Source organism: Ranitomeya imitator, chromosome 3 (assembly GCF_032444005.1).
Source record: "Ranitomeya imitator isolate aRanImi1 chromosome 3, aRanImi1.pri, whole genome shotgun sequence".
Lineage (NCBI taxonomy): Eukaryota > Metazoa > Chordata > Amphibia > Anura > Dendrobatidae > Ranitomeya > Ranitomeya imitator.
In genome coordinates this window covers 350,573,119-350,594,638 of record NC_091284.1, presented here as the reverse complement: position 1 = coordinate 350,594,638, position 21,520 = coordinate 350,573,119, and the positions used below count along the sequence as shown (strand labels likewise).

Sequence of the window (21,520 nt, the reverse complement as noted above, 5' to 3'; positions counted from 1 at the left end):
TTTTGCATGTTTTAATACAAACGCGGCGTTTTGACACGTTTATATGCATTTTTTCCTGCGTTTGCGTTTTTAAAACGCATGATGAGAAGTGACTGACAGCTGCCAATCATCAAAATCAACAAGAAAACCCACTTTAAACAGAAATAGCTAGGGTTAGGGTTAGGATCCCTATTAACCCTAGGGATCCTAACCCTAACCATAACCCTATCCATAACCCTAACCCTAACCCTAAGGGATCCTAACCCTAACCCTAAGGGATCCTAACCCTAACCCTTAGGGTTAGGGTTAGGATCCCTTAGGGTTAGGGTTAAGTTTAGGATACCTTAGGTTTAGGGTTAGGGTTAGGGTTTGGGGTTGGCTTATTAGTGTGTATTCTTGTGTTTTTCTATTAAAACACATGCGTTTTTAAACGCATGCAAACGCATGTGCTTAAAAACACATGTGTTTACATTGACAGCAATAGGTTTTTTTGCCGCAAAAAAACGCCGCTAGAAATTACTACATGTTGCATTTCTGCAGCACAACGCATGCATAGAAAAGATGCATGCGGCGGCAAAACGCGGCAAAACGCATGCAAAAAAATGCATGCGTTTTTAATGTAAAGTATAGGGAAAAAAACGCATGCGTTTTTTTGCATGCGTTTTGCCGCGTTTTGCCGCCGCATGCATCTTGTGAAACCAGCCTAAGATTAATATATGCTATAAAGATTAGTTCCTTGTTCTGAATGTTGTCTGGGACATTTCTTTGCTGAAAGACCTACGACTTCAGGGAAACTTCATTCAGCAAGGACTTGTAAAAAAAATTCCTCTTTAAGTTAGCAATGAACATTTAGTTCTGTAAAAGAAGGCGATTTAAGTTGCCTGGGAACTAGCTCTCTACTGTCTCACTTTTTTTTAACAGCTTTCTGAAATTTCTTGCCTCTGAGCTGGGAGCTTATAGTGTGCGTGATGGGAAGTTATAAACAGGAAATCTGCATTGCTGTCATATTTCATGCTGGATATTGTTATATAAAAATCAGTGTTAAATAGAGGAGTCTAGAAGAAGGAGCAACAGATGTAAATGCTGGAACAGCCTTCTGGTCGGTGTGGCTAATGCTAAGGCTAATGTGTGTATGTAGTGAAAGATTTAGATGACCTCTTTACATGCAGCTGTCTCATTCTCCTGCAGATCAACCCTTTATAAGCAGCTATTTCCTCCTCCTTTTTCTGGTCTGCGTAATACTTAGAGACATCGAATAACATGGCTAATCAATAGCAATATTCTATGTGTAGTAATGGTAAGGCTCATAACATCATGTTTACACTATGTTTTTTAAGAATTTCTGTGCAAAATAGTGAAAGTGATAATTGCATTGTATCACATTGACCAATGACTCAGCAAACCGGGCAAATTAACCAATTCAAACTTTAGTCGGCAATCAAATATTAACCCCTTCCCGGCCTGTGACACAGCGTATGCGTCATGAAAGTCGGTGCCAATCCGACCTTTGACGCATATGCTGTGTCACAGAAAGATCGCGTCCCTGCAGATCAGGTGAAAGGGTTAACTCCCATTTCACCCGATCTGCAGGGACAGGGGGAGTGGTAGTTTAGCCCAGGGGGGGTGGCTTCACCCCCCCGTGGCTACGATCGCTCTGATTGGCTGTTGAAAGTGAAACTGCCAATCAGAGCGATTTGTAATATTTCACCTAAAAAACTGGTGAAATATTACAACCCAGCCATGGCCAATGCTGCAATATCATCGGCCATGGCTGGAAATACTAATGTGCACCCACCCCACCCCACCGATCGCCCCCCCCAGCCCCCCGATCTGTGCAGCGCTCCCCTCCGTCCTGTGCTCCGCTTCCCCGTCCTCCTGCCCGCTCCCCCCATGCTCCAATCACACCCCCCGTGCTCCAATGAAACCCCCCCGTGCTCCGATCCCCCCGCCCGTACAGCGATCCCCCCCGTGCTCCGATCCACCCCCCTGCACAGCGATCCCCCACCCCGTGCTCCAATCCACCCGCACGCACACCGTTCCTCATCCATGCTCCGACGCCCCCCCCACACCTCCCCCCCGTGCTCCGACGCCCCCGCCATGCCCTGATCTCCCCCCCCCCTTATACTTACCGAGCCTGCCGGTGTCCGTCTTCTTTCCCGGGCGCCGCCATGTTCCAAAATGGCGGGCGCATGTGCAGTGCGCCCGCCGAATCTGCCGTCCGGCAGATTCGTTCCAGAGTGAATTTTGATCACTGAGATATAACCTATCTCAGTGATCAAAATAAAAAAAATAGTAAATGACCCCCCCCTTTGTCACCCCCATAGGTAGGGACAATAAAAAAATAAATAATTTTTTTTTTCCACTAAGGTTGGGGTAAGAACTAGGGTTAGGGTTAAGGTTAGGGGTAGGGTTAGGGGTAGGGTTAGGGGTAGGGGTAGGGTTAGGGGTAGGGTTAGGGTTAGGGGTAGGGGTAGGGTTAGGGGTAGGGTTAGGGGTAGGGTTAGGGGTAGTGGTAGGGGTAGGGGTAGGGTTAGGGGTAGGGTTAGGGTTCGGGATGTGCACACGTATTCTGGTCCTCTGCGGATTTTTCCGCAGAGGATTTGATAAATCCGCAGTGCTAAACCGCTGTGGATTTACCGCGGTTTTTCTGCGCATTTCACTGCGGTTTTACAACTGCGATTTTCTATTTGAGCAGTTGTAAAACCGCTGCGGAATCCGCAGAAAGAAGTGACATGCTGCGGAATGTAAACCGCTGCGTTTCCGTGCAGTTTTTCCGCAGCATGTGTACAGCGATTTTTGTTTCCCATAGGTTTACATTGAACTGTAAACTCATGGGAAACTGCTGCGGATCCGCAGCGTTTTCCGCAGCGTGTGCACATACCTTTAGAATTAGGCTATGTGCACACGGTGCGGATTTGGCTGCGGATTCGCAGCAGTGTTCCATCAGGTTTACAGTACCATGTAAACATATGGAAAACCTAATCCGCTGTGCCCATGGTGCGGAAAATACCGCGCGGAAACGCTGTGTTGTATTTTCCGCAGCATGTCAATTCTTTGTGCGGATTCCGCAGCGTTTTACACCTGTTCCTCAATAGGAATCCACAGGTGAAATCCGCACAAAAAACACTGGAAATCCGTGGTAAATCCGCAGGTAAAACGCAGTGCCTTTTACCCGCGGATTTTTCAAAAATGGAGCTGAAAAATCTCATACGAATCCGCAACGTTGGCACATAGCCTTAGGGCTAGGGTTGGGTTGGAATTAGGGTTGTGGTTAGGGGTGTGTTGGGGTTAGGGTTGTGATTAGGGTTATGGCTACAGTTGGGATAAGGTTTAGGGGTGTGTTGGGGTTAATGTTGGAGTTAGAATTGAGGGGTTTCCACTGTTTAGGCACATCAGGGGGTCTCCAAACGCAACATGGCGCCACCATTGATTCCAGCCAATCTTGTATTCAAAAAGTCAAATGGTGCTCCCTCACTTCCGAGCCCTGACGTGTGCCCAAACAGTGGTTTACCCCCACATATGGGGTACCAGCATACTCAGGACAAACTGCGCAACAATTACTGGAGTCAAATTTCTCCTGTTACTCTTGAGAAAATAAAAAATTGCTTGCTAAAACATCATTTTTGAGGAAAGAAAAATGATTTTTTATTTTCACGGCTCTGCGTTGTAAACGTCTGTGAAGCACTTGGGGGTTCAAAGTGCTCACCACATATCTAGATAAGTTCCTTGGGGGGTCTAGTTTCCAAAATGGGGTCACTTGTGGGGGGTTTCTACTGTTTAGGCACACCAGGGGCTCTGCAAACGCAATGTGACGTCCGCAGACCATTCCATCAAAGTCTGCATTTCAAAAGTCACTACTTCCCTTCTGAGCCCCGACGTGCGCCCAAACAGTGGTTTACACCCACACATGGGGTATCGGCGTACTCAGGAGAAACTGGACAACAACTTTTGGGGTCCAATTTCTCCTGTAACCCTTGGTAAAATAAAAAATTCTGGGCTAAAAAATTATTTTTGAGGAAAGAAAACGTATTTATTATTTTCACGGCTCTGCGTTATAAGCTTCTGTAAAGCACTTGGGGGTTCAAAGTGCTCACCACATATCTAGATAAGTTCCTTTGGGGGTCTAGTTTCCAAAATGGGGTCACTTGTGGGGGGTTTCTACTGTTTAGGCACACCAGGGGCTCTGCAAACGCAACGTGACGCCCACAGACCATTCCATCAAAGTCTGCATTTCAAAAGTCACTTCTTCCCTTCTGAGCCCCGACGTGTGCCCAAACAGTGGTTTACCCCCACACAAGTGGTATCAGCTTACTCAGGAGAAACTGGACAACAACTCTTGGGGTCCAATTTCCCCTGTAACTCTTGGGAAAATAAAAAATTCTGGGCTAAAAAATTATTTTTGAGGAAAGAAAACGTATTTATTGTTTTCACGGCTCTGCGTTATAAACTTCTGTGAAGCACTTGGGGGTTGAAAGTGCTCACCACATATCTAGATAATTTCATTTCGGGGTCTAGTTTCCGAAATGGGGTGACTTGTGGGGGGTTTCTACTGTTTAGTCACATCAGGGGCTCTGCAAACGCAACGTGACGCCCGTAGAGCATTCCATCAAAGTCTGTATTTCAAAACGTCACTACTTCACTTCCGAGCCCCGGCAAGTGCCCAAATAGTAGTTTACCCACACATTTGGGGTATCACCGTACTCAGGAGAAACTGGACAACAAATATTGGGGTCAAATTTCTCCTGTTACCCTTGGGAAAATAAAAAATTGCGGGCTAAAAAATCATTTTTGAGAAAAGAAATTTTTTATTTTATTTTCATGGCTCTGCGTTATAAACTTCTGTGAAGCACTTGAGGGTTCAAAGTGCTCACCACACATCTAGATTAGTTCCTTTGGGGGTCTAGTTTCCAAAATGGGGTCATTTGTGGGGGATCTCCAATGTTTAGGCACACAGGCGCTCTCCAAACGCAACATGGTGTCCGCTAATGATTGGAGCTAATTTTCCATTTAAAAAGCCAAATGGCGTGCCTTCCCTTCTGAGCCCTGCCGTGCGCCCAAACAGTGGTTTACCCCCACATATGGGGTATCTGCGTACTCAGGACAAACTGGACAACAACATTTGTGGTCCAATTTCTCCTATTACCATTGGCAAAATAGGAAATTCCAGGCTAAAAAATCATTTTTGAGAAAAGAAAAATTATTTTTTATTTTCATGGCTCTGCATTATAAACTTCTGTGAAGCACCTGGGGGTTTAAAGTGCTCAGTATGCATCTAGATAAGTTCCTTGGGAGGTCTAGTTTCCAAAATGGGGTCACTTGTGGGGGAGCTCCATTGCATAGGCACACAGGGGCGCTCCAAATGCGACATGGTGTCCGCTAACAATTGGAGCTAATTTTCCATTCAAAAAGTCAAAAGGCGCGCCTTCCCTTCCGAGCCCTGCCTTGTGCCCAAACAGTGGTTTACCCCCACATATGAGGTATCGGCGTACTCGGGAGAAATTGCTCAACAAATTTTAGGATCCATTTTATCCTATTGCCCATGTGAAAATGAAAAAATTGAGGCGAAAAGAAATTTTTTGTGAAAAAAAAGTACTTTTTCATTTTTACGGATCAATTTGTGAAGCACCTGAGGGTTTAAAGTGCTCACTAGGCATCTATATAAGTTCCTTGGGGGGTCCAGTTTCCAAAATGGGGTTACTTGTGGGGGAGCTCCAATGCATAGGCACACAGGGGCTCTCCAAACGCGACATGGTGTCCGCTAACAATTGGAGCTAATTTTCCATTCAAAAAGTCAAAAGGCGCGCCTTCCCTTCCGAGCCCTGCCGTGTGCCCACACAGTGGTTTACCCCCACATATGAGGTATCGGCGTACTCGGGAGAAATTGCTCAACAACTTTTAGAATCCATTTTATCCTGTTGTCCATGTGAAAATGAAAAAATTGAGGCTAAAATAATTTTTTTGTGAAAAAAAAGTACTTTTTCATTTTTACGGATCAATTTGTGAAGCACCTGGGGGTTTAAAGTGCTCACTATGCATCTAGATAAGTTCCTTGGGGCGTCTAGTTTCCAAAATGGGGTCACTTGTGGGGGAGCTCCAATTTTTAGGCACACGGGGGCTCTTCAAACGTGACATGGTGTCCGCTAAAGAGTGGAGCCAATTTTTCATTCAAAAAGTCAAATGGCGCTCCTTCCCTTCCAAGCCTTGCCGTGCGCCCAAACAGTGGTTTACCCCCACATATGAGGTATCAGCGTACTCAGGACAAATTGAACAACAACTTTCGTGGTTCAGTTTCTCTTTTTACCATTCAGAAAATAAAAAAATTGTTGCTGAAAGATCATTTTTGTGACTAAAAAGTTAAATGTTCATTTTTTCCTTTTATGTTGCTTCTGCTGCTGTGAAGCACCTAAAGGGTTAATAAACTTCTTGAATGTGGTTTTGAGTACCTTGAGGGGTGCAGTTTTTAGAATGGTGTCACTTTTGGGTATTTTCAGCCATATAGACCCCTCAAACTGACTTCAAATGTGAGGTGGTCCCTAAAAAAAATGGTTTTGTAAATTTTGTTGTAAAAATGAGAAATCGCTGGTCAAATTTTAACCCTTATAACTTCCTAGCAAAAAAAAATTTTGTTTCCAAAATTGTGCTGATGTAAAGTAGACGTGTGGTAAATGTTATTTATTAACTATTGAGTGTCACATAAGTCTCTGGTTTAACAGAATAAAAATTCAAAATGTGAAAATTGCGAAATTTTCAAAATTTTCGCCAAATTTCCGTTTTTATCACAAATAAACACAGAATTTATTGACCTAAATTTACCACTAACATGAAGCCCAATATGTCACGAAAAAACAATCTCAGAACCGCTAGGATCCGTTGAAGCGTTCCCGAGTTATTACCTCATAAAGGGACACTGGTCAGAATTGCAAAAAACGGCAAGGTCTTTAAGGTCAAAATAGGCTGGGTCATGAAGGGGTTAAAAGGTGGATCCCTAGTCTCCTCTAAAATCAAAGAAAACTTGCAAAAATCTTTGGCCATAAATTTGGCTTTCTACATAATCGGCAATCAGTTTTCTGATGTGTTTGGTTCCAGATGTGATTGTATAGGGTGGGCCATGTGTAGCTTTATCAAGATTATAAAAGAACTATGCACTTGCCCATTGCAGGAGATGATGAAAATGGTTTCCACCAAATAGGAAAAGTGATGTTGAAAAAATGAGGAAGGGTGGAACTTCCAGTGGCACAATATAGCAAGGATTTTTTTAGCAAACCGTAAACAAAACAAACAGGGTTAAAAAAAATGACACATTTCCAGGACTCCCTTAATCATAGGATGATGCTTCACGTCAGTTTTTAAACCCTTTCTAAATAAAATCCTTGTTTTATTGTGCCCCTGGAAGTGACACCCTCCTTTTATTTCCCCTTCTATTGTTGCTGTGCTGCACCAGTTGGAGACATGGCACCATGCCTCCCATGGACGCTAACCTTACAAATGTCATAAGCTCCAACCACCCCTTTTTTCTCTACCTTAAAAAGTAATGTTGTTGAAATTTAGGGTTCCTTTTTTATGGCCCACTCTGTACAATCACACCTCACAACTAAATAATAATAATACAATTTTATTTATATGGCGCCAACATATTCCGCAGCACTTTACATTATAGACGGCTAAATGGGGAAATGTAAACATCAGTGAGCACTTAGAGTGCTGATTATGGTAGAAATCCAAATTTATTATCATAAGTGATTCATTGTAGCAATATCGTTTCAGTATGATACTTTTGGTTCAAATTTCTCAGTAGCTCACCTCCAGTGGGTTCATACTTGCATTATGTTTCAGTCTAATGATGGAACAACATCTCTCTACAACGAGTGCCAGCTCCCTTGTATTTATCTACGTTGCATCTTCGTGCCATGTTAATGCCATGCACATAGCAGGGAGAGAGGGAACAGTCCCCCATTACCCCAAAACAGAATGTCATTAATAATATTCTGTACCTAATGGGACTGTCATCTAAAAACAAGTTTAAATGATGAATGTACGGAAAGTCATCACTTCGGGTAAAAAGCCAGCGGCCCAATAACCAAGGTTAAAACTCCATTGTTCATAATGTTGTCGTAATGGACAAAATCCACTTTGTATTGCAGAAATGATTCTGTATTGAAGAGATGATATGAACAATAAACTGAATTGCCTGTAACGATGCATGAGACTTAGGTTTAATATGAAGACAAATAATAAGAGAAGAAATTACAAAGAAGAGTTACATGGTGTAGGACTGGGGAAACAGCAGTTTCGCATTCACTTACGCTTCATCTGACTTCACCTGAGGGTCAGATGAAGCATAAGTGAACTTGAAACGGCTGTTAATGCCATAATTTCTTCTTTTTTATTATTTTGCTTTGTCTATTTCTAGTTACTGAGCATCACCGCTGTTTTTCCTCCTAACCCTGGCAGATTTGATCTTATCGCTAATGTTAGTGTTTGGTGCCTAGCACTTCTACTTTTTGGAATTAATATGAAGAAAGTTTGTAACATAATTAACATAATACTTGGAAAGCACCAATGTTTCAGTCTGCCCTGACCTTGTGCAGTGTGGTGTTCTGAAACAATAATAATAAGAACATAAAAAATAGGAGTAGTAGACTTAGATAACCAAAGTCTCAAAGTACATATGTAATAATAGCAATGATATACAAAATCATGCAAGAATCATAACATAGCATCACAGGAAAGTATAGCATCTAAAAAAATATCCCAGTAAGTAAGTTTACAAACTTTGTTGTTTTGTTGACCATGTTTGGAAGTGTTAAAAAAATATAGAAAGCCCTTTTAAATTTTAATGTTTTTTGATTTTATGTGCGCTATCACAATTTGCCTGAAAACAAGTATTCCATTTATACTAATACATACTGTTGAGTCTTTTTCAGCATTATCCCCTTCCTGCTCCATGACGAACTATTACATCATGGAGGGGGTGTTGGTGTATAGAACACGCTCACAAGCTGAGTCCTCATCACATAGGGTAGGTGATGGTTGTGTTACACAGCTAAAACCTGCCTCTAAGAGAAGAAATAGGAGTTAGCTTTGATCCCATAAGTGGCCTAATACGACATAAGATACTTCCAACAAAAAAGCAAACCCGAAAAGGAAGCCAAAAACCATATGTTAGGGCTAGCAGAACGCACCGAGTATAGGTAGGAAGCAACAAGGTGCGTTTGCAGCCCGGAGTCCGCCGTGCAGAGATATCTGCTGCAAAGTAATGGCGGATAAACTCTGAGCTCACACTTGGGTTAAGCTTCACCCCTTGTGAACTGAAAGCGATCTCTGTTGCCGCACACGAAAACTATAGCCCTAACTAGGGTTGTGCTTGCAAGCAAGCCAATGGCTAATTGACCCCACTGATGCTAACTGCCTGAGTGTACAGTCCCAGCGCTACAATCACACACCACATGTATAAAGAGAAGGTATAGTATACACTGGCCTAAGCCATATACATTTGATACTAGTGTATGGCTGTGCCGCCATGCGAACGTTTTATAGTTGCAGCTCTTCAGGACCTTCCTGGAGAACCAATAGGAGCTGCTACAGGGCCTGAGCGTGTGACCCCCAACCTCCAATGAGAGGTCCTCCCGTCGGCATGCTCAGTGTGTACAAAGCAGAACTTAGTCCCAGAAAAGCCCGCTCGTTGCTGACCAGTGCTGGCTACAAAAGCAGAACCTGGAAAGGCAGCAGTAACCCTTTGCACAGTATCAGGCTGAGCCAGACGCTGGGACCAACGTCTCCACTGAGCAGTCTCCATTGCGGCTGATGTAGAATGGGAGACCGCAGCAGACATGGTTCGAGATTCCCCCTGTGCAGCGGCGGGAACTCGACACCTAACACCATATCAATAGTTTTTACTAGAGAAAATCAGAAAAAATAAGATAAAACCAGATAAAAATGGGAGTGTGGGACAAACAAAAAAAAAAACACTCACCCACGGACCAACTAAATAGTGAGATATAAATAAATAAAACTCCAAAAAAAGTCAATGTACAAAGGTGAAATAAACAAAACACACTTTAAACGGCTGTAATATAATATTGCCAAAAAGAGTGGCAGAAATGCTAAGGAAAAATCGAATAAAGAGGCGTCATATAGGTCAAATATATAGTGGTAATTCCATAGCACAATAAGCAAACACCAGGTAAAGTACAAATTGCAAATGCCAAAGAAGGAGAAATAAAGTTAATACGAATAAAGATAAGGCTAGTTGGAGCAGACAGGGAGGGTGGGGTCAGCTTCTTTGCCTACCTCAAAGAAGCTGGCGTAAAACGCTCGTTGGGGTTTAACAACTTTTTTGTCCCACATTAACGTATTTATCTGGCTTTATCTTATTGTTTCTGATATTTGCTCTAATAAAGATTATTGATATTTTTTTGCTTCCTTTTCGTATTTGTTTAAATGCTGCTGTAAATCTCTGAGAGTGGCATTTGAGTGGCCCAATACTGGTAGGGGTGTCCTTTTGGGTCATGACATGATTTTTGGCATCTGAGGACCTGCTGACAGCCTTAGTCACTACCATTATGATTATAGGTTAAAGTTCTTTAAAGCAGGAGAACAAAACCTGCGTCCGCTATACCCTCCACCTTTAACATAGTCTCTGGTCACTGGTATTTTCTATGTCATGGAGAAGACCAGTGGTGCGTAGCACTTGTAGGTACATGTAATGAATGATGTGCTAGTATTCAGTTATTTCTAGGCTAGCTATATTTTGGCAAAATAGGTGAATCCTGACACCTGTAGCACAGAAAGGAGTAGTTCAGGTGAAGAATTGGTCATGTATGAGTTCTGTTATATCCATTGCAGTTTATCGAAGGGAAAACCTCAACTGTTTGAGCTTCTTCCATATACTACAATAGATACAGCTAAATGCATGGTCTCTTACTATCTGGACTGCCAACCCATGAAAAGGGCACATCTACCTTTCTTATATGTGGGAGGCTGGAGCCCTATGGCACATTTGGGGCACATGATTTCAATATGCAGTAAGTGATTCAGAAGAGAATCCTCTGGTAATATTGTTGTGACCCATGGGGCTGATTCTATCTGACGATGTGGCCGTTGGACCCAAAAAGGTTGTGCACCTCTTCTTTAAATTGACTAAAAAATGAAGTGAAGATTAAGGTAAAAAAGTTTTAAACTAATAAATTATAAAAATATAAAAGTTTGAATCACTTTTTTTCCCAATGTAAAAGGTCTTATCTATCAAAATATAAAGTGATTTATCCCTGAGGTAAATTTCATCAAGCAAAAAAGTAAAATAAAAAGGCCAGCATACCCTCAAAAAATGTAATTAAAAGTACTCCAAAACATGTTAGGGCATGTTAGCTTATGCTATGGGTTCAACTAGATGGACTTAAAGTCTTCCTTCAACCTTATATAACTATGTTACTATGTAAAACGATATTAATAAATGCTACATCTTATCATCTTATTAAAAAAACAGCCCATACACAGCTCTATGGGTCTCAGAAAATGGGAACACAAATCAAAGTGTTTTACAAAGTTAAAGAGAACCTGTCATCAGGATTATCCATGTTACACAAAAAGTATAGGCAGAATGGCGCTGTCATACTGATTTAATACATACCTTTAATGTAATAATCTGCAGCCTGGTTTTCATTAAATGATCATGATAAATTTTTGGTTTCTTCTGTGCTTGCGCTTCTGGGCGGAACTTGTTGGTAGGGTCTTTGGCTCAAAGGGCTCAGCCATGGCCCCTCCGCAGCCACTGTTGCATTCATTACCATTATCATTCATTATCGTTGGTGGTGGTCTTCATAAAAATGGTGCCGGTGCATGCCCAGATCCACCTCCTACAGTCTTCAGGAAAATGGCTCCAGAGGTGGCGCATGCGCAGAATGAGATCTCGGCTCAATGATGAGCCAAAAATGCTACCCACAGTCCTGCCTACAAGCCCCACCCTGAACCACGAAGCATCGAGGAAATCAAAATGTATCATGATGATTTAATGAAAACCAGGCTGCGGATTTTTACATTAAATTTATGTATAAAATCAGTATGACAGCGCCATTCTGCCCATACCTTTAGTTTAACTTGGATGATCCTGATGACAAATTCTCTTTCAAGAGATATTCCCAAAAATGCAAGTTGTTTCTTAGCCATGCAATAGAGGATAGCTTGCTGAATGCTGTGAATTAGAAAGCTGAGACCATGAGGGGTTATGAGATGAGGATTCTGGAACATTGAAAATGGGCCCTGTAGCCCCAACCTGAATGGAGAACGCGTGCACAAGCGTGGACTATGTTCCATTCATTGTCTATGAGTCTGCTTGAAAAAGCTGAGTGCTGTACTCGTCATGCCAAAAGATAATGAATGGAGAGGAGGACATGTATGTGCACTTTTGTTCCATTCAGAATGGGGCTGCATAGCCTCATTCTCAAGGTTTCAGAACCCCAATCTTGGGATCGTTAGAAGTCCCAATAGCCAGACTCAAAAAAATCAGAAAGTTACCCCTATCGTTTGTATAGAGGATAACTTGTTTTTCTAGGAATAACCCTTTAAGAATCTTCAACCAACTAAAATATTAAAATATATATTTTAGTATCACTATAATTGAACTGACCTGAAGAATGAAGCTAAGTCATAGTTATCGCACAATGAATGTGCCATCAAGGTGTTGGGACTTTAGGCGCAAACCAGGACCCTAGAACTAGGGGCACTCTGGTCTATCCCTGCCCCTAGGATTACTTCAGAAGGTGGAGACCCCAGGTTTTTGTGCCTTGCTATGCTCTTATATCTACCCTGATCTGTCCCCTAACCCACCCAGGGTAAAGTGAAGCTGAAATGCATAGGAACACACTAACCAAACATACAAGGGAAGACTGACAGGGTTAAATGAAAATACCAACCATACAAAATACTCACACTAAACAACAGATTAGGACACAGGGGAGTTAAGGGAAGAAGAAACCAAATAGAAGAGGAGGAGTATGTGCACAGACACAAATCTCCAAGCAACTTTCTCCTGAACAACCTCCAAACACTAACTCCAATCACAAACTATACCTCCAACTCCAGAACTAGGCAGTAAAAACTAAGACCGGCAATCCCTACTAAGTTCCAGATGCGAACATATATAGCAGAGAGTGGCCAACAATGAACAGCTGACACAATCCAAGTAGGAAAGCTTCAAGAGATTCAACTGAATAGATTAACCCTTTCACTGCTAGCAAGAAAAAAAAACCTACACTGTTTAATATGATGGTGAAGTAATTCTAACCAGTGCAGGAGTGGCGTGAAACCAGACACCACAGCCTTCTGGCCCCTCTGTGTCATGTTATCTCCATGACAGAATGATGTAGAAACTAAACCCAAAACAAAAAAGAATTGTTTTTTTTCACCATTTTTTTTCACAGTTCAGTATATGGTAAAATTAATGGTTTCCTTCAAAACTACAACTCCTCTTTAAACATACGTGCTCACATATGGCTATGTCGACAGAAACATAAAAAAGTTATGCTTCCTGGAATAAGATAAGGAAAAAACAAGAGCGAAAAAAAGTTTTCAGCTTCCTATTAGTTTACTTCAATAGAACGTTATCCTACTGAAGAATCACTGTTAGCAAGCCTTGTCCTTGTATGAACTGACTGCATAAACAAGTTTTCTTTTGCATAAAGCCAGTGAACTATGAGATGCAATTTGACAAACAGCCTACTTCACAACTCATAATTAACCATCACAAATCTGTTGGTGCAAACAACTTTATTGAGACACTACATTTTAATGCAATGTCGTGGCAACCAAAAAAAACGTAATTCTGGCGTTTCCAAATTTTTTCTCGCTATGCTGTTTAGCAATCAACTTAATTCGTTTTTTTTATTGATAGATCGGGCAATTTTGAACGCGGCGATACCAAATATGTATATGTTGGATTTTTTTTTAATTGTTTTATTTTGGATGGGGCGAAAGGGGGGTGATTTAAAATTTATATATTTTTTATTTTTTTCATATTTTTTAAAACTTTTTTTAACTTTTGCCATGCTTCAATAGCCTTCATGGGAGGCTAGAAGCTGGCACAACTCGATCGGCTCAGCTACATAGCAGCAATCATCAGATTGCTGCTATGTAGCTGAATTGCAGGCTTGCTATGAGCGCTGACCACAGGGTGGCGCTCACAGCTAGCCGCCATCAGGACCTCTATGGTTACTATCCTGGCGCATCGCTGACCCCCGATCATGTGACGGGGTCGGCAATGCGCTCATCTCCGGCCGCGCGGCCAAAAGCGGTAGTTAAATGCCGCTGTCAGCATTTGACAGCAGCATTTAACTGGTTAATAGTGGCAGGTGGATCGCGATTCCACCTGCCACTATTGCGCGCACATGTCAGCTGTACATAACAGCTAACATATCGTGACTTTGATGTGGGCTCAGCGCCGGAGCCCAACATCATAGGGGGAGACACTTCATGCGCCCTACTAGTATGTGGCATGTCATAAAGGGGTTAAACAATTCTGGCCTGCCCATATGATGAGGTCATGTGTTTGGAAGCTTCTGATTTGTATTTTTGTCAACATCTGAGTTATTTAGAGACACACCTGTGGATGTATTTTAATGCACACCTGAAACACACTGCTTCTTTGTATAGCAACATGGGAAAGTCTCAACAAATCAGCCAAGATGTCATGAAGAGAATTGTGGACTTGCACAAGTCTGGCTAATCCTTGAGTGCAATTTTAAGATATCTGAAGATGCCTCGTTTGTCTGTACAAACAATTATAGGTAAGTCCTCACAAGATGGGATTGTCCAGCCATCATAATGCAGAGGAAGGAGATGGGTTCTGTGTCCCATAGATGAATGTGCTTTGGTCCGACATGTGCATATCAACCCAAGGAAAAAATCAAAAGACCTTGTGAAGATGATGGTGGAAGCTACTAAGATTGTGTCAAAATCCACAGTGAAACAAGTACTGTATCAACATGGGCTGAAAGGCAACTCTGCCAGGAAGAAGCCATTACTCTACAAGAAACATAAAAAAGCAGATTTATGTTTACAAATGCACACAGGAACAAAAACCATAATTTTTGGAGACAGATCCTGTCGTCTGATGAAACTAAAATTTAACTTTTTGGGCGTAATGACTATCGTTAAAGTTTACAAGAAAAAGGGAGAAGCTTGGAAGACTAAGAACACGGGGGTGAAACCCGGGGGTGGCAGCATCATGTTGTGGGGTTGTTTCGCTGCAGGAGGGACTGGTGCACTTCAAAAATAGATGGCATCATGAGAAAAAAAGATTATGTGGCAATACTGAAGTAACATCTCAAGACATTAGCTAGGAAGTTAAAGCTTGGACGGAAATGGGTCTTCCTTATGGACAATGACCCAAAGCATACTGCCAAAATGGCAACACAGTGGCTTAAGTGTACTACAGAACGCGACTGACTGTCTGTCTGCAGTCTCCAATATCATGTTCGCTCTCTATCTGAAACTCAACCTCTCCAAAACTGAACTTCTTCTGCTCCCACCATCTACTAACCTTCCTAAATCTGACATTTTTCTCTCTCCGTGGGTGGCACCATAATAACACCCCTGCAGCAGGCGTGCTTTCTGGGTGTTATGTTTGACTCCGATATCTCCTTCACCTCCCATATACAACCTCTTGCCCGCTCGTGCCGCTTACACCTAAAGAAGATCTCTAGAATCCGCCCTTTTCTCACCATGGAAACAAGAAAAACCCTCACTGTTGCCCTGATCTACTCCCGTCTGGACTACTGCAATGCTCTATTAATTGGCCTCCCCCTCACGCGACTTTCCCCTCTCCAGTCCATCCTTAATGCAGCAGCCAGGGTCGTCCATCTGGCTAATCGTTACTCGGACGCGTCCGGTCTTCGCCAGTCATTACACTGGCTGCCCATTCATTAGAGGATACAATTCAAAGTACTTGTTCTCACCCACAAAGCTCTCCACAGTGCGGCACCTTGTACATCTCCTCCCTTATCTCAGTCTATCGGACTAACCGACCGCTGCACTCTGCAAAGGACTTTCGACTAACCTCTGCACTAATCTGTACCTCCCACTCCCGACTCCAAGACTTCTCCCGTGCTGCACCAATCCTCTGGAATGCTCTACCCCAAGATATTAGGACCATCCACAATTTGCATAGTTTTAGGCGCTCGCTCAAAACACATTTGTTCAGAGCAGCCTACCACGTTCAATAATCAAACTCATTTTATGTTTGTGTGTGTGTGTAGCCCATTCACTATGCCCATCTATCCCCCACCCCCTGAAGATGGCTGGACCATCATTGTAAATACATCATTGTAAATACACACCTGTACTTTGTATCTCCCCCACCTCATTGTAGATTGTAAGCTCTCATGAGTAGGGTCGTCTTATTTTGCTTTAATTATTGTATTGTTAACGTTGTTACATATGACTGTTGTGTTTGAAACTGTTAAACTGTAAAGTGCTGCGGAATAAAGATTATTATTATTATTATTATTATTAATAAGGATAATTAAGTCAATGTTTTGCAGTGGCCATCACAAAGCCTTGATCTCAATTCTATTGAAAATTTATGAGCAAAGCTGAAAAGGCAGGTGCGAGCAAGGCGACCTACAAACCTGGATCAGTTACACCAGTTTTGTCAGGAGGAATGGGCCCAAATTCTGACCAACTATTGTGAGAAGCTTGTAGAAGGATTTCTCAAACTTCTGGCCCAAGTCATTCAGTTTAAGGGCAATGGTACCAAATACTAATGAAATGTATGTAAACTTTTGACTTAGCAGTAAGTATTAAAAATGCCTTAAAGGGACTCTGTCACCTGAATTTGGAGGGAACAATTTTCAGCCATAGAGGCGGGGTTTTCGGGTGTTTGATTCACCCGTTCCTTACCCGCTGGCTGCACGCTGGCTGCAATATTGGACTGAAGTTCATTCTCTGTCCTCCATAGTACATGCCTGCGGAAGGCAAGGTTGCCCTTTGCTTAGTTAAAATGTAATTGAGAAATGGCAGTTAACAGGAACAATGTAGGTCAAGATAAGGTCTGGAAGTACCAAAAAATTTTGGTGAAAACCGCTCATAGGAATACTAGAGAGGCAAATCAGAACCTCTGCTTGACTGCAAAAGATTTTGAGAAAGATTTAGCAGACTCTGGAGTTGTGATTAGGGTTGAGCGAAACGGGTCGTTCATTTTCAAAAGTCGCCGACTTTTGACAAAGTCGGGTTTCATGAAACCCGATCCGACCCCTGTGCGGGGTCGGCCATGCGGTACGCGACTTTCGCGCCAAAGTCGCGTTTCAATGACGCGAAAAGCGCCATTTCTCAGCCAATGAAGGTAAACGCAGAGTGTGGGCAGCGTGATGACATAGGTCCTGGTCCCCACCATCTTAGAGAAGGGCATTGCAGTGATTGGCTTGCTGTCTGCGGCGTCACAGGGGCTATAAAGGGGCGTTCCCGCCGACCGCCATGTTACTGCTGCTGATCTGAGCTTAGGGAGAGGTTGCTGCCGCTTCGTCAGAAGCAGGGATAGCGTTAGGCAGGGTCCATTAACCACCAAACCGCTTGTGCTGTAGCGATTTCCACTGCCCAACACCACCTTCGGTGTGCAGGGACAGTGGAAGCTACATTTTTTTTTTTCCCCCTCAGCACTGTAGCTCATTGGGCTGCCCTAGAAGGCTCCCTGATAGCTGCATTGCTGTGTGTACGCCGCTGTGCAAACCAACTGCTTTTTTCAAAGCACAAATCCTCTTGTTCCTTCCTTTCTGCACAGCTATCTTTTTGGTTTGTACACACTTTTTATTTAATTTGTGCATCAGTCCACTCCTTATTGCTGCCTGCCATACCTGGCTGAGATTACTGCAGGGAGATAGTAATTGAAGGACACTCCCTGTTTTTTTTTTTTTGTGGGAGATTAAGATTGACATTTCTGCTAGAGTGCCATCCCTGTCTGTGTCATCTCTCACTCAGTGGGCCATAGAAAGCCTATTTATTTTTTTGCTTGATTTGGGTTATAAAATCTACCTGAAAAAATCACTACATCAATCAGTGGGAGAAAAATATTGGCCTCAGGGCTTGTGTGCCACTCTTGACTCCTGTGTGCATCATCACTCACTCAGTGGGCCATAGAAAGCCTATTTATTTTTTTGCTTGATTTTGGTTCTAAAATCTAACTGAAAAAATCACTACATCAATCAGTGGGAGAAAAATATTGGCCTCAGGGCTTGTGTGCCACTCCTGACTCCTGTGTGCATCATCACTCATTCAGTGGGCCATAGAAAGCCCATTTTTTTTGCTTTATTTGGGTTCTAAATTCTACCTGAAAAAATCAATAAATCAATCAGTGGGAGATTAATATTGGCCTTTGGGCTTGTGTGCCAGTCCTAAGCGTGCCATCTCTCTCTCTCAGATAGTGGGCCATAGAAAGCCTATTTATTTATTTTTTTTTTTATTGGGTTTATAAATTTTCCCTGGAAAAAAAAAAAAAAGTGGGAGATTAATATTGGCCTCTGGGCTTGTGTGCCAGTCCTGAGCGTGCCATCTCTCTCACAAATAGTGGGCCATAGAAAGCCTATTTATTTATTTTTTTTTGGTTTTATAAATTCTCCCTTAAAAAAAAAGGGAGATTAATATTGGCCTTTGGGCTTGTGTGCCAGTCCTAAGCGTGCCATCTCTCTCTGTCTCTCAGATAGTGGGCCATAGAAAGCCTATTTATTATTTTTTTTATTGGGTTTATAAATTTTCCCTGGAACAAAAAAAAAAAAGTGGGAGATAAATATTGGCCTCTGGGCTTGTGTGCCACTCCTGACTCCTGTGTGCGTCATCTCTCACTCAGTGGGCCATAGAAAGCCTTTTTTTGTTTTATTTGTTTTCTAAATTCTCCCTGAAAAAATCATTTTATTTTCTTTGGTTTCTAAATTCTTCCTGAAAAAATCATTTTATTCTATTTTTTTTTCCTAAAGTCTCCCTGAAAAAAAAAAAAAAACAAATCAGTGGGAGATTAATATTGCCCTTTCTGCTTGTGTGCCAGTCTTGACTCCTGGGTGTGCCATCTCTCTCTCTCTCTCCAATTGTGGGCCATAGAAAGCCTATTATTTTTTTAGCTTGATTTGGGTTCCAAAATCTACCTGAAAAAATCACTACATCAATCAGTGGGAGATAAATATTGGCCTCTGGGCTTGTGTGCCACTCCTGACTCCTGTGTGCGTCATCTCTCACTCAGTGGGCCATAGAAAGCCTTTTTTTGTTTTATTTGTTTTCTAAATACTCCCTGAAAAAATCATTTTATTTTATTTGGTTTCTAAATTCTTCCTGAAAAAATCATTTTATTCTATTTTTTTTTTCCTAAAGTCTCCCTGAAAAAAAAAAAAAACAACAAATCAGTGGGAGATTAATATTGCCCTTTCTGCTTGTGTGCCAGTCTTGACTCCTGGGTGTGCCATCTCTCTCTCTCTCTCTCTCTCCAATTGTGGGCCATAGAAAGCCTATTATTTTTTTTAGCTTGATTTGGGTTCCAAAATCTACCTGAAAAAATCACTACATCAATCAGTGGGAGATAAATATTGGCCTCTGGGCTTGTGTGCCACTCCTGACTCCTGTGTGCGTCATCTCTCACTCAGTGGGCCATAGAAAGCCTTTTTTTGTTTTATTTGTTTTCTAAATTCTCCCTGAAAAAATCATTTTATTTTATTTGGTTTCTAAATTCTTCCTGAAAAAATCATTTTATTCTATTATTTTTTTTTCCTAAAGTCTCCCTTAAAAAAAAAAAAAATCAAATCAGTGGGAGATTAATATTTACATTTGTGCTTCAGTGACAGTCCTGCGTGTGTGGCATCTCTCTCATTTGTTGCCACCAACAACAGAGTGTGTAACATTGTGCCTGATTTTCGTTGTGGTCTCACTCACCTGTAAAGGGGTAGCTAAATCATACTGAAGTTATAGCTCACCGTGTAATTTGTGTGACAGCAACAAATACCGTTAGTTTGTTTACGTTTTTAAAACAATGAGGAAGTATGGTGGAAGAGGTCGTGGCCGGGGGCGTTCATTGTCAGCTGGTAATGAGGGTAGTGGTAGTGGTGGAGCATCAGCTGGTCGTGGGAAAAAAAATATTGCACCTAAGTCTGGAGCTGTGGAGCCAGGTTCGTCGTCTGGCTACACAAGGCCTCGAACGCTCCCTTTTCTGGGAGTAGGAAAACCGCTATTAAAGCCGGAGCAGCAAGAACAAGTTTTGGCTTATCTTGCTGACTCAGCCTCTAGGTCTTTTGCCTCCTCTCGTGAAACTGGTAAATGTCAAAGCAGCGCGTCGTTAGTGGATGTTCACGGTCAGGGACAAGTCGCTTCCTTGTCCTCTTCAGCAAGAACAACAACAGAGAAGAATGCAGCAGGCGACACAACGGGTTACTCCATGGAGCTCTTTACACATACCGTCCCTGGCTTAGAAAGTGAAGCAGTTAACAGTCCATGCCCATTACAAGTTGAATCTGACATGGAGTGCACTGATGCACAGCCACAGCCAGACTACTATGCTGGTCCTTTGACTCAGACCACAACATTGCCCTCGCAGGGTGCTGATCAAGAATCAGACCCTGATGAGACTATGTTGCCCCATCACGAACGCTATACCACCGAACGACATGGTGACACAGACGAAGTTGCACACGAGCTACAAGAAGAGGTAATAGATGACCCAGTTCTTGACCCCGATTGGCAGCCATTGGGGGAACAGGGTGCAGGCGGCAGCAGTTCTGAAGCGGAGGAGGAGGGGCCGCAGCAGGCATCAACATCGCAACAGGTTCCATCTGCCGGGCCCGTATCTTGCCCAAAACGCGTGGCAAAGCCAAAACCTGTTGGAGGACAGCGTGGCCATCCGGTTAAAGCTCAGTCTGCAATGCCTGAAAAGGTATCCGATGCTAGAAAGAGTGCAGTCTGGCATTTTTTTAAACAACATCCAATTGATCAGCGCAAAGTCATCTGTCAAAAATGTTCAACTACCTTAAGCAGAGGACAGAATCTGAAAAGTCTCAATACAAGTTGCATGCATAGACATTTAACCACCATGCATTTGCAAGCCTGGACTAACTACCAAACGTCCCTTAAGGTTGTAGCACCCTCGGCCAATGAAGCTAGTCAGCAACGCAACATCCCTTCCGGCAGTGTAGGGCCACCATTTTCCGCACCACCTGCAGTATCTGTGCAGGTTTCTTTGCCAGGCCAAAGCAGTCAGGGTCAGGGAATCACCAGTTTCGTAGTAGGAAACACTGCATCTAGGGCACCGGTGGCAACAATACCATCTCCCACCGTCTCTCAGTCTGCCATGTCCACCGGCACCCCCGCTAGTTCCACGATCTCCAGCTCTCCAGTCCAGCTCACCCTACATGAGACTATGGTTAGAAAAAGGAAGTACTTAGCCTCGCATCCGCGTACACAGGGTTTGAACGCACACATAGCTAGACTAATCTCGTTAGAGATGATGCCCTACCGGTTAGTTGAAAGCGAAGCTTTCAAAGCCCTGATGGACTACACTGTACCACGCTACGAGCTACCC

At 42.7% G+C, this 21,520-nt stretch overlaps 1 protein-coding gene across 5 annotated transcripts in view; it reads left to right on the top strand.

The window, feature by feature from the left end:
- The window catches only part of DLGAP3 (DLG associated protein 3), a 764,134-nt gene that overhangs the window by 600,192 nt on the left and 142,422 nt on the right, over nt 1-21,520 (top strand). The window lies entirely within an intron of this gene.